Genomic DNA, 13808 nt, shown 5'->3' with positions numbered 1-13808 from the left:
CTTACTCCTGAATGTCTCATTAATTCTGCATTTTCCAAGACATTCTCACTTCACAAATCCATCTTCTGACTTGCAGAGACCCTAATTTCTCAAGTTGGAAGTTGGGAATTACTATCACTCTAATTATAAATCCCTTCATTCCAAGGCACCTTAATTCATAAATCATCAAAAAAATTATATCCTTACTTCTTGTAAGGTATATATTTGGTCACATTCTAAGCAACTTGATTTTGGCATGATTAATATCATGTTATTTATCTAATAATTATTAACATTTATTGAGTAGTATGATACATGTCCTATGCTAAACTCTAATAAAGGGTTTGAATCTATCCTTTCCCTCTATTGTCAGTGATTGCAGTTGGACTTAGAGACACTCTGATAGCTTCAAGTCTCAAAAGAGATGCAAGAATAGTGGAAATGAACACAGAAAATTTTCTAAGTCCAGTTCTTGAAATATTATAATACTCTGGGTCATCTACCCTGGGGAACATGCAAAACTATAATATATCATTTACTTATTTACTTTCCTAATACTTCACTCAAATTGCTTTATGCTCTTTTTTAATAAAATTTACTCGCCTGAAACTATGATAAAAATAAGAATTGCTGTAGAAGCATGAGTGTTGTCCTTGTACAGGGGCTATTGTTAATTGCTAATCTTCTCTGTGTTGCTCCAAATAAAAGTATGTGTGCTGTCAATGCAAACATTTTTAATGCCTAAATTCCTGTATTATACATTTCTATATGCAAAACTATTATGTATCAGACACCATAGACTGCAAGAGCTCAGAGAAAAGATGAGGTTTGTTTGAAGGAGAGTACATTAAAATGCCTTCTTATAAAGAGAACGAGAGAGACATTGAAGGTTTGAATAATTCTGAACCCTCTAGGTCAAAATCCACACATGCCGGTCCAATATAAAGGATTAACTGAATTAATCATAAAAGGGGATATTTTGGATTGAGGATAAGGCTGATGAATTACTGCATCCAAAATCAATGTAGAAAATAAAAATACTATAAAACCACATAGAGCACAATAGGCAAGAACTTAAGAGAATTGTCAAAAGAAACAACCTAAGAACCTGTGTAATGTGAGAAGAATTGCAGTAAATACTGGAGGCATAGATGGCATAGTCAGTAAAACTGAAGCAGGAACTGTCTTAAAACCTAGAGGAGAAAATAGAAATTGATGCAGAAGAGAACCTCAAATAGATAGGAATACAGAAGATGCTCTCCATAATACATTATAGTGAAGATGTTAAGTACACAAATTAATAGTAAAAGCTGTAAAGACAAAATACAAATTTACCTGCAAAGGGAGAATAATATCAGATCAGTCATCAATAACTCTAACAGTTAATAAAGACAGTCTGTATAACCAAAGCTAAGAAAAGATGAATTTCCATGAGAGAACTGGCTGAACAATAGACAGGAGGGAGTTTACTGTATTCAAAACACTGAATCAGAAAAACCCTGAAACTTTAGATGAGACAGTTTATTTTAAAAAGTGAACAAACAAACAAACAACCTTACATTACTTCAATCAGCCAGAAGCCAGAAGACAACCAACAAAATTACAGAAAGTAGTAAAGCATCTCTCAACAACAACCCTAAAACAAATGATTTCAATCCTCCACTCAAGAGACACAAGTTGGCTGGCTGGATTAAAAATACATCAGACTTTCTATTATCCCAAGAACATACTCTACTGGTAAAGGCATCCACGGACTGAGAGTCAGAGTACAGAAAACAAGTGAAAGAAAGGTGGAAATACTCTGGGGTTATCTTTTACAGTGATAATGGGTTATTTCAAATCCCCACTCTAATCTCTAGTTAAGTCATCCAAATGAAAAACCAACAAAGAAATCTCTAAGCTTTGTATCACTTTCTTGAGGATGAATTTTGTATTGCATATACTTTCCCCTTAGAATAATACCTAAGGGGTGATCTCTACTGGCATAGCCATAACTAGTGTGAACAGCAAAAGTCATAAAACCAGCACAGCTTCTTGACAAAGTTCCAACAAATGTGGGCCAAATGATGCATTAAATTTTATGTGTTCTTCCTTGCTTTTTCTTGATCCCCAGGTGTTGCATGATCATGGGCCTTTAGTAGTTGTACAACTTGGGGATATTAGATTGACAGAAAACTTCTCATGAATCATTTGCACCTTCTCCCAGGAGTATGCTTCTAAGATTCCCCCACAACTGTCCTGAGTAGATTATTCCTCCGACTCTTAGGGAGATAACTTTTCTGGCCTATTTGCAAGTCTTCCTTATGCCCTGGAGGTTATTACTCAAATAAAGACACTTGAGATCCCCTGATGAGGGACTGACTCTAAGAAACTTGCAAATCTGCCTCTGTACTTACTCAGAAGCAAGATAATCAGAACAAAGTAAACTTAAAAGGATAAAGATTCAGTGGGCTGTAAGAGTTGGGGGCAGGTCAGATTAAAAGCTTCTTCTTACTATACACTCAGGCAATTACTTGGCATATAAGATTGGAAGTCACCCAGGGTATGTTCCTCCTGGAAGAGAAACATAACCAAAGTTATTTAGGCTGGAGTTATCTTTGCTCTACACATAGGATTATACTGATGGACAAAGAATAGGGTGAATAAATGATAAAAGAATGAAGCATTAAGACCTCTTTCCTTAGAAATGTTAGCTCATGATGGGCCACTGTGGTATTTTACTACCAATGAACAAAAGAATACCAAGATTAGACATAGAAATAAATTCTAAAAATATATAAACACTGTATTATGGCAGAAATTGAATAATAATTGTAGCTTATTTGGTTTGAAAATTTTTCTTCGGCCTAATAACAATTAGAATTTTGACCATTGAAAGTTGATATCACACTGCTTGAGACATGGAAATCTGTCCAGACTGGCTTGGAGATTTTATTTCTATCTATTGTCCTTGAAACCATAATATTATTAAGTATTTGGGTTATTGGGTTCCTGAAGCAAAATTATTCTAAAAGGTAACTGTTGTATTATGTTTTCTCAACTATGAGTAAACTTATGACCATGAAGAAGTTAAACCCATATCTGGGGACAAAAATTATATGATCTATGTTTTCAAACAATATCTATCTATCCCTGTCTACTGAGTTCTGTATGAACTAAAAAACACTCAGACTACCAGTCAATCAGGCATCAAGATTCCCCCAACCCTTGTGTCTGACTCACTCCTCCCTTGCCTACCCCTTATCATCTTTGAGGGTCCTGACCATCTTTGGGACTGTCCTCCTGCAACCTATACCAACTTAATTTCCCTAATATTATATCTTGTGTATTGTTTTTAAGTTAGTTAAAAAACAAACATTGACATGATCCTTTTATAATAATGCACAGAGCTCTTGCAGAATTACTCATGCAGATTAATAAATATGTTGAGACATTATCTCCCAAACTTCATCAGAGAATCAGACAAATTGGGACTCTAGATGTATCTAGAGCAGAAATTTGATATGTGTGTGTGAGTGTGTGTGTATAGTAAATATGTGAAGGTGGGAAGACAACTTTCAGTCAATTCACCATTGAGATGTATCTCTGCCCCCTATTGGCTTTAAAAATATGCATTTCTATTAGTTTTTATTGGATATGTTTTATTTACATTTCAAATGTTATCTCATTTTTTTTCCTGTCCATAAACCCCCAATACCTTCTATTTCCCCTTTTGTCTTTGAGGGTGTCCCCCTACCTCCACCAACCCTGATCTGCCTCCCAGGTTTGACATTGCCTTTCACTGGGGAAACTAGCTTTGGCAGAATCAAAGGCTTCTCCTCCCATTGGTCCTCAATAAGGACATCCTCTGTTACATATGCAGCTAGAGCCCTGGGTCTGTCCTTGTGACTCTTTGGATGATGGTTTAATCCCTAGAAGCTCTGGTTGGTTGGTATCATTGTTCTTATAGGTTTGCAAACCCCTTCAGCTCCTTCAATCCTTTCTCTAACTCCTCCAATGGGAACCCTATTCCCAGTTCAATGGTTGATTGCAAGCATCTGCCTCTCTATTTGTCAGGCTCTGGCAGAGTCTCTCAGGAGACAGCTGTATCAGGCTCCTGTCAGCTTCTTGGCTTCCGCAATAGTGTCTGAGTTTAGGATTGAGAATTCATCTTGGTGGATTTTTCCTTTGATGAATATGAAATGTTCTTCCTTTTCTTTTTTGATAACTTTTGGTTGAAAGTCGATTTTATTTGGTATTAGAATGGCTATTCCAGTGTGTTTCTTCAGACCATCTTCTTGGAAAGTTGTTTTCCAGTCTTTTACTCTGAGGTAATGTCTGTCTTTGTCACTGAGGTGTGTTTCCTGGAAACAGCAAAATGCTGGGTCCTGCTTAAATATCCAGTCTGTTAGTTTATGTCTTTTTATTGGCGAATTGAGTCCATTGATGTAAAGAGATATTAAAGTATAATAATTGTTGTTTCCTGTTATTTTTGTTGTTAGAGGTAGAATTATGTTTCTGAGATCTTCTTCAAGTGTTTCTTCAGAGACTTGACATTCTTGTCATACAAATCTTTTACTTCCTTTATTAGAGTCACACTGAGTTATTTTATATTACTTGTGACTAGTGTGCAGGGTGTTGTTTCCCTAATTTCTTTCTCAGCCCATTTATCTTTTGAGTAGAGGAAGGCTATTGATTGTTTTGAGTTAATTTTATATACAGCCACTTTGCTGAAGTTGTTTATCAGGTTTAGGAGTTCTATGATGGAATTTTTGGGGTCACTTAAGTATACTATTATATGTTCTGCAAATAGTGAAAATTTGACTTCTTCCTTTCCAATTTTTATCCCTTTGACCTTCTTTTGTTTTCTGATTGCTCTGGCTAGGACTTCGAGTACTATATTGAATAGGTCTAGTCTCTGATTTTAATGGGATTGCTTCAAGATTCTCTCCATTTAGTTTGATGTTCGCTACTGATTTGCTGTATATTGCTTTTACTTTGTTTAGGTATGATCTTGAAATCCTGATCTTTTCAAGACTTTTAATATAAAGAGGTGTTGAATTTTGTTAAATGCTTTCTCAGCATCTAATGAGATGACCATATCATTTTTTCTTTGATTTTTGTTTATATAGTGGAGTGCATTGATGGATTTCCGTATATTAAACCATCCCTACATCTCTGGGATGAAGCTTACTTGATCATGATGGATGATCATTTTGATGTGTTCTTGGATTCGGTTTGCAAGAATTTTATTGAGTATTTTTGCATCGATATTCATAAGGGAAACTGGTCTGAACTTCTCTTTCTTTGCTGGGTCCTTGTGTGAAGACAGCAAGTTTTAATAATTTCTATTTTAGTTTCAGCTAACCTGGTTTAAAAAAAATCACTGGGTCACTGCAGTTAATGTTTCTTTATTATTTTCTGTCTTAAAAACAGGTTACCTCTGTACTACCTGAGCTGGCCTTAGTTCTGAGTACTCTTGTCAGACTCTCATAAGTACATGAATGACACACATGAACAACCATACTCAGCTATCCTCCAATGCTGCACATTTGGATCTAGCAAGGCTTTGTCACTTAATAATTCTGTATTAGTCACCTGTTTTTGCTGAATCTAGATACCTAGTTCATTTACTGGGCTGGATTAGTGTATAATTAGACTGATATAAAATAATTGTAGCTGAAAAATTAATGAAAAAGAGAAATTTATTTGTTCATATTCTGGAGGCCATGATGCTTAGCATGAAGTTATGGGCAGATGTGCAATGTCGCAAGGTCTGGTTTCTCTACTTGTATTACCATAATGGGAATTAAGTTTTCAAATAAGTTTTGGAAAGACATAACATTCCAAGAAAACATAGAATCTTATATTTTCCTTTGTCCTGGGTTTCAAAATACTAGAGAATTAAAATCCAAGCAGAATGAACAGAGTAAAATTTTGACGCCTGTTCTGGAACAGAACTGAAGTGTATCTTCAAATAAATAGCACCAATGTCTTCATTTGTCTCACTAAAATTAAATAAAAAAATGCTTGTGCATTTTCTGCTTCCCCACTTTGTTTGACTTTGCTTTTAACTTTTTAATGAATTTAATCAGCAAGTTCTTAGGGCCTGTTGTTGGGAGTTAGTCAGATATAACATCTAACTCTTTGTATATGACGTACATATACATTAGTCCATTTATTCTCTGTCATCAGTACAGGGGAGAATGGGAGATGCAGTGTCTGTTCTTGTAAAAATGTATGTGTAACACACAGGCAGTGAAGCTATATAGACATTCACGCCATATAGACTGTGTTGAAAGCCATGGTACAAGTGTGCTTAGAATTATTGAATGTACCGGAAGTCCCACACCCGCGGATCCCAGCCCGCAGCAGCTCTCTGCTCCCAGACCCGGTGAGAGAGAGACCCAACCGCCTGGTAAGGTGGGCACTCCTGAGGCTGCAGAGCGGAAGAGACCACCAACTCTGCTCACCCCTGCCCACATCCCTGGCCCAAGAGGAAACTGTATAAGGCCTCTGGGCTCCCGTGGGGAAGGGCCCAGGAGCGGCAGGACCCCTGTGCCTGAGACACCTCCGGAACCTGAAAGAAACAGACCGGATAAACAGTTCTCTGCACCCAAATCCCGTGGGAGGGAGAGCTAAACCTTCAGAGAGGCAGACAAGCCTGGGAAACCAGAAGTGACTGCTCCCTGCACACACATCTCGGACGCCAGAGGAAAAAGCCAAAGACCATCTGGAACCCTGGTGCACTGAAGTTCCCGGAAGGGGCGGCACAGGTCTTCCTGGTTGCTGCCGCTGCAGAGAGCCCGTGGGCAGCACCCCACGAGCGAACCTGAGCCTCAGGACCACAGGTAAGACCAAATTTTCTGCTGCAAGAAAGCTGCCTGGTGAACTCAAGACACAGGCCCACAGGAACAGCTGAAGACCTGTAGAGAGGAAAAACTACACGCCAGAAAGCAGAACACTCTGTCCCCATAACTGACTGAAAGAGAGGAAAACAGGTCTACAGCACTCCTGTCACACAGGCTTATAGGACAGTCTAGCCACTGTCAGAAATAGCAGAACAAAGTAACACTAGAGATAATCTGATGGCGAGAGGCAAGCGCAGGAACCCAAGCAACAGAAACCAAGACTACATGCCATCATCGGAGCCCAATTCTCCCACCAAAACAAACATGGTATATCCAAACACACCAGAAAAGCAAGATCTAGTTTCAAAATCATATTTGATCATGATGCTGGAGGACTTCAAGAAAGACATGAACACACTTAGGGAAGCACAGGAAAACATTAATAAACAAGTAAAAGCCTACAGAGAGGAATCGCAAAAATCTCTGAAAGAATTCCAGGAAAACACAATCAAACAGTTGAAGGAATTAAAAATGGAAATAGAAGCAATCAAGAAAGAACACATGGAAACAACCCTGGATATAGAAAACCAAAAGAAGAGACAAGGAGCTGTAGATACAAGCTTCACCAACAGAATACAAGAGATGGAAGAGAGAATCTCAGGAGCAGAAGATTCCATAGAAATCATTGACTCAACTGTCAAAGATAATGTAAAGCGGAAAAAGCTACTGGTCCAAAACATACAGGAAATCCAGGACTCAATGAGAAGATCAAACCTAAGGATAATAGGTATAGAAGAGAGTGAAGACTCCCAGCTCAAAGGACCAGTAAATATCTTCAACAAAATCATAGAAGAAAACTTCCCTAACCTAAAAAAAGAGATACCCATAGACATACAAGAAGCCTACAGAACTCCAAATAGATTGGACCAGAAAAGAAACACCTCCCGTCACATAATTGTCAAAACACCAAACGCACAAAATAAAGAAAGAATATTAAAAGCAGTAAGGGAAAAAGGTCAAGTAACATATAAAGGGAGACCTATCAGAATCACACCAGACTTCTCGCCAGAAACTATGAAGGCCAGAAGATCCTGGACTGATGTCATACAGACCCTAAGAGAACACAAATGCCAGCCCAGGTTACTGTATCCATCAAAACTCTCAATTAACTTTGATGGAGAAACCAAGATATTCCATGACAAAACCAAATTTACACAATATCTTTCTACAAATCCAGCACTACAAAGGATAATAAATGGTAAAGCCCAACATAAGGAGGCAAGCTATACCCTAGAAGAAGCAAGAAACTAATCGTCTTGGCAACAAAACAAAGAGAATGAAAGCACACAAACATAACCTCACATCCAAATATGAATATAAAGGGAAGCAATAATCACTATTCCTTAATATCTCTCAATATCAATGGCCTCAACTCCCCAATAAAAAGACATAGATTAACAAACTGGATACGCAATGAGGACCCTGCATTCTGCTGCCTACAGGAAACACACCTCAGAGACAAAGACAGACACTACCTCAGAGTGAAAGGCTGGAAAACAACTTTCCAAGCAAATGGTCAGAAGAACCAAGCTGGAGTAGCCATTCTAATATCAAATAAAATCAATTTCCAACTAAAAGTCATCAAAAAAGATAAGGAAGGACACTTCATATTCATCAAAGGAAAAATCCACCAAGATGAACTCTCAATCCTAAATATCTATGCCCCAAATACAAGGGCACCTACATACGTAAAAGAAACCTTACTAAAGCTCAAAACACACATTGCACCTCACACAATAATAGTGGGAGACTTCAACACCCCACTCTCATCAATGGACAGATCATGGAAACAGAAATTAAACAGTGATGTCGACAGACTAAGAGAAGTCATGAGCCAAATGGACTTAACGGATATTTATAGAACATTCTATCCTAAAGCAAAAGGATATACCTTCTTCTCAGCTCCTCATGGTACTTTCTCCAAAATTGACCATATAATTGGTCAAAAAACGGGCCTCAACAGGTACAGAAAGATAGAGATAATCCCATGCATGCTATCGGACCACCACGGCCTAAAACTGGTCTTCAATAACAATAAGGGAAGAATGCCCACATATACGTGGAAATTGAACAATGCTCTACTCAGTGATAACCTGGTCAAGGAAGAAATAAAGAAAGAAATTAAAAACTTTTTAGAATTTAATGAAAATGAAGATACAACATACCCAAACTTATGGGACACAATGAAAGCTGTGCTAAGAGGAAAACTCATAGCGCTGAGTGCCTGCAGAAAGAAACAGGAAAGAGCATATGTCAGCAGCTTGACAGCACACTTAAAAGCTCTAGAACAAAAAGAAGCAAATACACCCAGGAGGAGTAGAAGGCAGGAAATAATCAAACTCAGAGCTGAAATCAACCAAGTAGAAACAAAAAGGACCATAGAAAGAATCAACAGAACCAAAAGTTGGTTCTTTGAGAAAATCAACAAGATAGATAAACCCTTAGCCAGACTAACGAGAGGACACAGAGAGTGCGTCCAAATTAACAAAATTAGAAATGGAAAGGGAGACATAACTACAGATTCAGAGGAAATTCAAAAAATCATCAGATCTTACTATAAAAACCTATATTCAACAAAATTTGAAAATCTTCAGGAAATGGACAATTTCCTAGACAGATACCAGGTATCGAAGTTAAATCAGGAACAGATAAACCAGTTAAACAACCCCATAACTCCTAAGGAAATAGAAGCAGTCATTAAAGGTCTTCCAACCAAAAAGAGCCCAGGTCCAGACGGGTTTAGTGCAGAATTCTATCAAACCTTCATAGAAGACCTCATACCAATATTATCCAAACTATTCCACAAAATTGAAACAGATGGAGCCCTAACGAATTCCTTCTACGAAGCCACAATTACTCTTATACCTAAACCACACAAAGACACAACAAAGAAAGAGAACTTCAGACCAATTTCCCTTATGAATATCGACGCAAAAATACTCAATAAAATTCTGGCAAACCGAATTCAAGAGCACATCAAAACAATCATCCACCATGATCAAGTAGGCTTCATCCCAGGCATGCAGGGATGGTTTAATATAGGGAAAACCATCAACGTGATCCATCATATAAACAAACTGAAAGAACAAAACCACATGATCATTTCATTAGATGCTGAGAAAGCATTTGACAAAATTCAACACCCCTTCATGATAAAAGTCCTGGAAAGAATAGGAATTCAAGGCCCATACCTAAACATAGTAAAAGCCATATACAGCAAACCAGTTGCTAACATTAAACTAAATGGAGAGAAACTTGAAGCAATCCCACTAAAATCAGGGACTAGACAAGGCTGCCCACTCTCTCCCTACTTATTCAATATAGTTCTTGAAGTTCTAGCCAGAGCAATCAGACAACAAAAGGAGATCAAGGGGATACAGATCGGAAAAGAAGAAGTCAAAATATCACTATTTGCAGATGACATGATAGTATATTTAAGTGATCCCAAAAGTTCCACCAGAGAACTACTAAAGCTGATAAACAACTTCAGCAAAGTGGCTGGGTATAAAATTAACTCAAATAAATCAGTTGCCTTCCTCTATACAAAAGAGAAACAAGCCGAGAAAGAAATTAGGGAAACGACACCCTTCATAATAGACCCAAATAATATAAAGTACCTCGGTGTGACTTTAACCAAGCAAGTAAAAGATCTGTACAATAAGAACTTCAAGACACTGAGGAAAGAAATTGAAGAAGACCTCAGAAGATGGCAAGATCTCCCATGCTCATGGATTGGCAGGATTAATATAGTAAAAATGGCCATTTTACCAAAAGCAATCTACAGATTCAATACAATCCCCATCAAAATTCCAATCCAATTCTTCAAAGAGTTAGACAGAACAATTTGCAAATTCATCTGGAATAACAAAAAACCCAGGATAGCTAAAGCTATCCTCAACAATGAAAGGACTTCAGGGGGAATCACTATCCCTGAACTCAAGCAGTATTACAGAGCAATAGTGATAAAAACTGCATGGTATTGGTACAGAGACAGACAGATAGACCAATGGAATAGAATTGAAGACCCAGAAATGAACCCACACACCTATGGTCTCTTGATTTTTGACAAAGGAGCCAAAACCATCCAATGGAAAAAAGATAGCATTTTCAGCAAATGGTGCTCGTTCAACTGGAGGGCAACATGTAGAAGAATGCAGATCGATCCATGCTTATCACCCTGTACAAACCTTAAGTCCAAGTGGATCAAGGACCTCCACATCAAACCAGACACACTCAAACTAATAGAAGAAAAACTAGGGAAGCATCTGGAACACATGGGCACTGGAAAAAATTTCCTGAACAAAACACCAATGGCTTATGCTCTAAGATCAAGAATCGACAAATGGGATCTCATAAAACTGCAAAGCTTCTGTAAGGCAAAGGACACTGTGGTTAGGACAAAACGGCAACCAACAGATTGGGAAAAGATCTTTACCAATCCTACAACAGATAGAGGCCTTATATCCAAAATATACAAAGAACTCAAGAAGTTAGACCGCAGGGAAACAAATAACCCTATTAAAAAATGGGGTTCAGAGCTAAACAAAGAATTCACAGCTGAGGAATGCCGAATGGCTGAGAAACACCTAAAGAAATGTTCAACATCTTTAGTCATAAGGGAAATGCAAATCAAAACAACCCTGAGATTTCACCTCACACCAGTGAGAATGGCTAAGATCAAAAACTCAGGTGACAGCAGATGCTGGCGAGGATGTGGAAAGAGGAACACTCCTCCATTGTTGGTGGGATTGCAGACTGGTAAAACCATTCTGGAAATCAGTCTGGAGGTTCCTCAGAAAATTGGACATTGAACTGCCTGAGCATCCAGCTATACCTCTCTTGGGCATATTTCCAAAAGATGCCTCAACATATAAAAGAGACACGTGCTCCCCTATGTTCATCGCAGCCTTATTTATAATAGCCAGAAAATGGAAAGAACCGAGATGCCCTTCAACAGAGGAATGGATACAGAAAATGTGGTACATCTACACAATGGAATATTACTCAGCTATCAAAAACAACGAGTCTATGAAATTCGTAGGCAAATGGTTGGAACTGGAAAATATCATCCTGAGTGAGCTAACCCAATCACAGAAAGACATACATGGTATGCACTCATTGATAAGTGGCTATTAGCCCAAATGCTTAATTACCCTAGATCCCTAGAACAAACGAAACTCAAGACGGATGATCAAAATGTGAATGCTTCACTCCTTCTTTAAATGAGGAAAAAGAATACCCTTGGCTGGGAAGGGAGAGGCAAAGATTAAAACAGAGACTTAAGGAACACCCATTTAGAGCCTGCCCCACAGGTGGCCCATACATATACAGCCACCCAATTGGACAAGATGGATGAAGCAAAGAAGTGCAGACCGACAGGAGCCGGATGTAGATCGCTCCTGAGAGACACAGCCAGAATACAGCAAATACAGAGGCGAATGCCAGCAGCAAACCACTGAGCTGAGAATAGGTCCCCCGTTGAAGGAATCAGAGAAAGAACTGGAAGAGCTTGAAGGGGCTCGAGACCCCAAAAGTACAACAATGTCAAGCAACCAGAGCTTCCATGGACTAAGCCACTACCTAAAGACTATATATGGACTGACCCTGGACTCTGACCCCATAGGTAGCAATGAATATCCTAGTAAGAGCACCAGTGGAAGGGGAAGCCCTGGGTCCTGCTAAGACTGAACCCCCAGTGAACTAGACTATGGGGGGAGGGCGGCAATGGGGGGAGTGTTGGGAGGGGAACACCCATAAGGAAGGGGAGGGGGGAGGGGGATTTGCCCGGATACCGGGAAAGGGAATAACACTTGAAATGTATATAAGAAATACTCAAGTTAATAAAAAAAAAAAACAAACAAACAAAAAAAAAAAAGAAAAAAAAAGAATTATTGAATGTAGAGATGTTTAATCTTTAACCTACATGGATAGGGCTTTAAGCATTTGAAATGATAAGTTAATTCTCCAGATCTGTTAGATTTCAAGGTTATATTTATGTTTTTTATTTCTAAAAAATGTCAGCAATGTGGTGAGATTTCATGCACATCTTTGCCCTCTATTCAGGAATTTCATCTGGCTTGAACTTGCACATGTCTTATGCATTCTAGCACAATCTCTGTGAGAACATCTATGTGTAATCAGCCTCTTGTGCCAGGGAAAACTGTTTCTGTGTTATCAACTACCTCTGACTCTTACATATTTTTCTGTTCTTCCATGAAGATCTTAGTGCTTGATATATGGGATATGATATTATGACATATTTATGACACTTAATTATTTTGCTATTGTTCTGATAAAGCACTATGATTAAGGCAATTCATAAAAGAAAGCAGTTAATTTGAGGCTTACAGTTTCAGAGGGTTAGGGTCCAAGACCATTATGACAGTGGGTATGGTAACAGGCTGAGAGGAATGGTGCTGGGGAGCTTATAACTTGATCTACAGGTACTAGTAGCACCAAGATTGGATATGGTGGAAATCTTCTGAAAACTCACAGACATACCTATATTGACACACCTCTTCCAACAACACCAAGCCTTCTCTCTAACCATTCGCAAATAATTCTTCCAACTAGGGACCATGTATACAAACACAAAATCCTCCAAGGGACTGTTCTTATTAAAACCAACACAAGGTTTACACTCCAGAGTCTACCAATTGACCAGTGAAGATTTTCTGTGTTAATCACCACCTTTTGAAAGGAGATAAGAGAAAGTCCTTTGATGAGGATTGGCATATGCTCTGATCTATGGGTATAGCAATAATTCATTGAGAATTGTTTTATTGCCATACTCTCTTAGTAGAATAATAATATTGGGGTCTCCCTAAGGACCTATGACCAACTAAGCACAGACCCTTGATCACCCCCTCCAGTGTCCTCCTAGTGCCAGGCATAGGTTTCATCTCACTAAGTGGATATTATATCTAAGCTAAAGGTGGT

General features: G+C 38.4%; 1 pseudogene; it reads right to left on the bottom strand.

Moving 5' to 3' along the window:
* Positions 1-595: 595 nt before the first annotated feature.
* On the bottom strand, positions 596-709 carry LOC120102607 (U6 spliceosomal RNA; annotated as a pseudogene).
* Between the last annotated feature and the right edge of the window lie 13099 nt (positions 710-13808).

Source organism: Rattus norvegicus, chromosome 4 (genome assembly GCF_036323735.1).
Source record: "Rattus norvegicus strain BN/NHsdMcwi chromosome 4, GRCr8, whole genome shotgun sequence".
NCBI lineage: Eukaryota > Metazoa > Chordata > Mammalia > Rodentia > Muridae > Rattus > Rattus norvegicus.
Note: the sequence above shows the minus strand (reverse complement) of the source record. Positions and strands in the feature narration are given on the sequence as shown.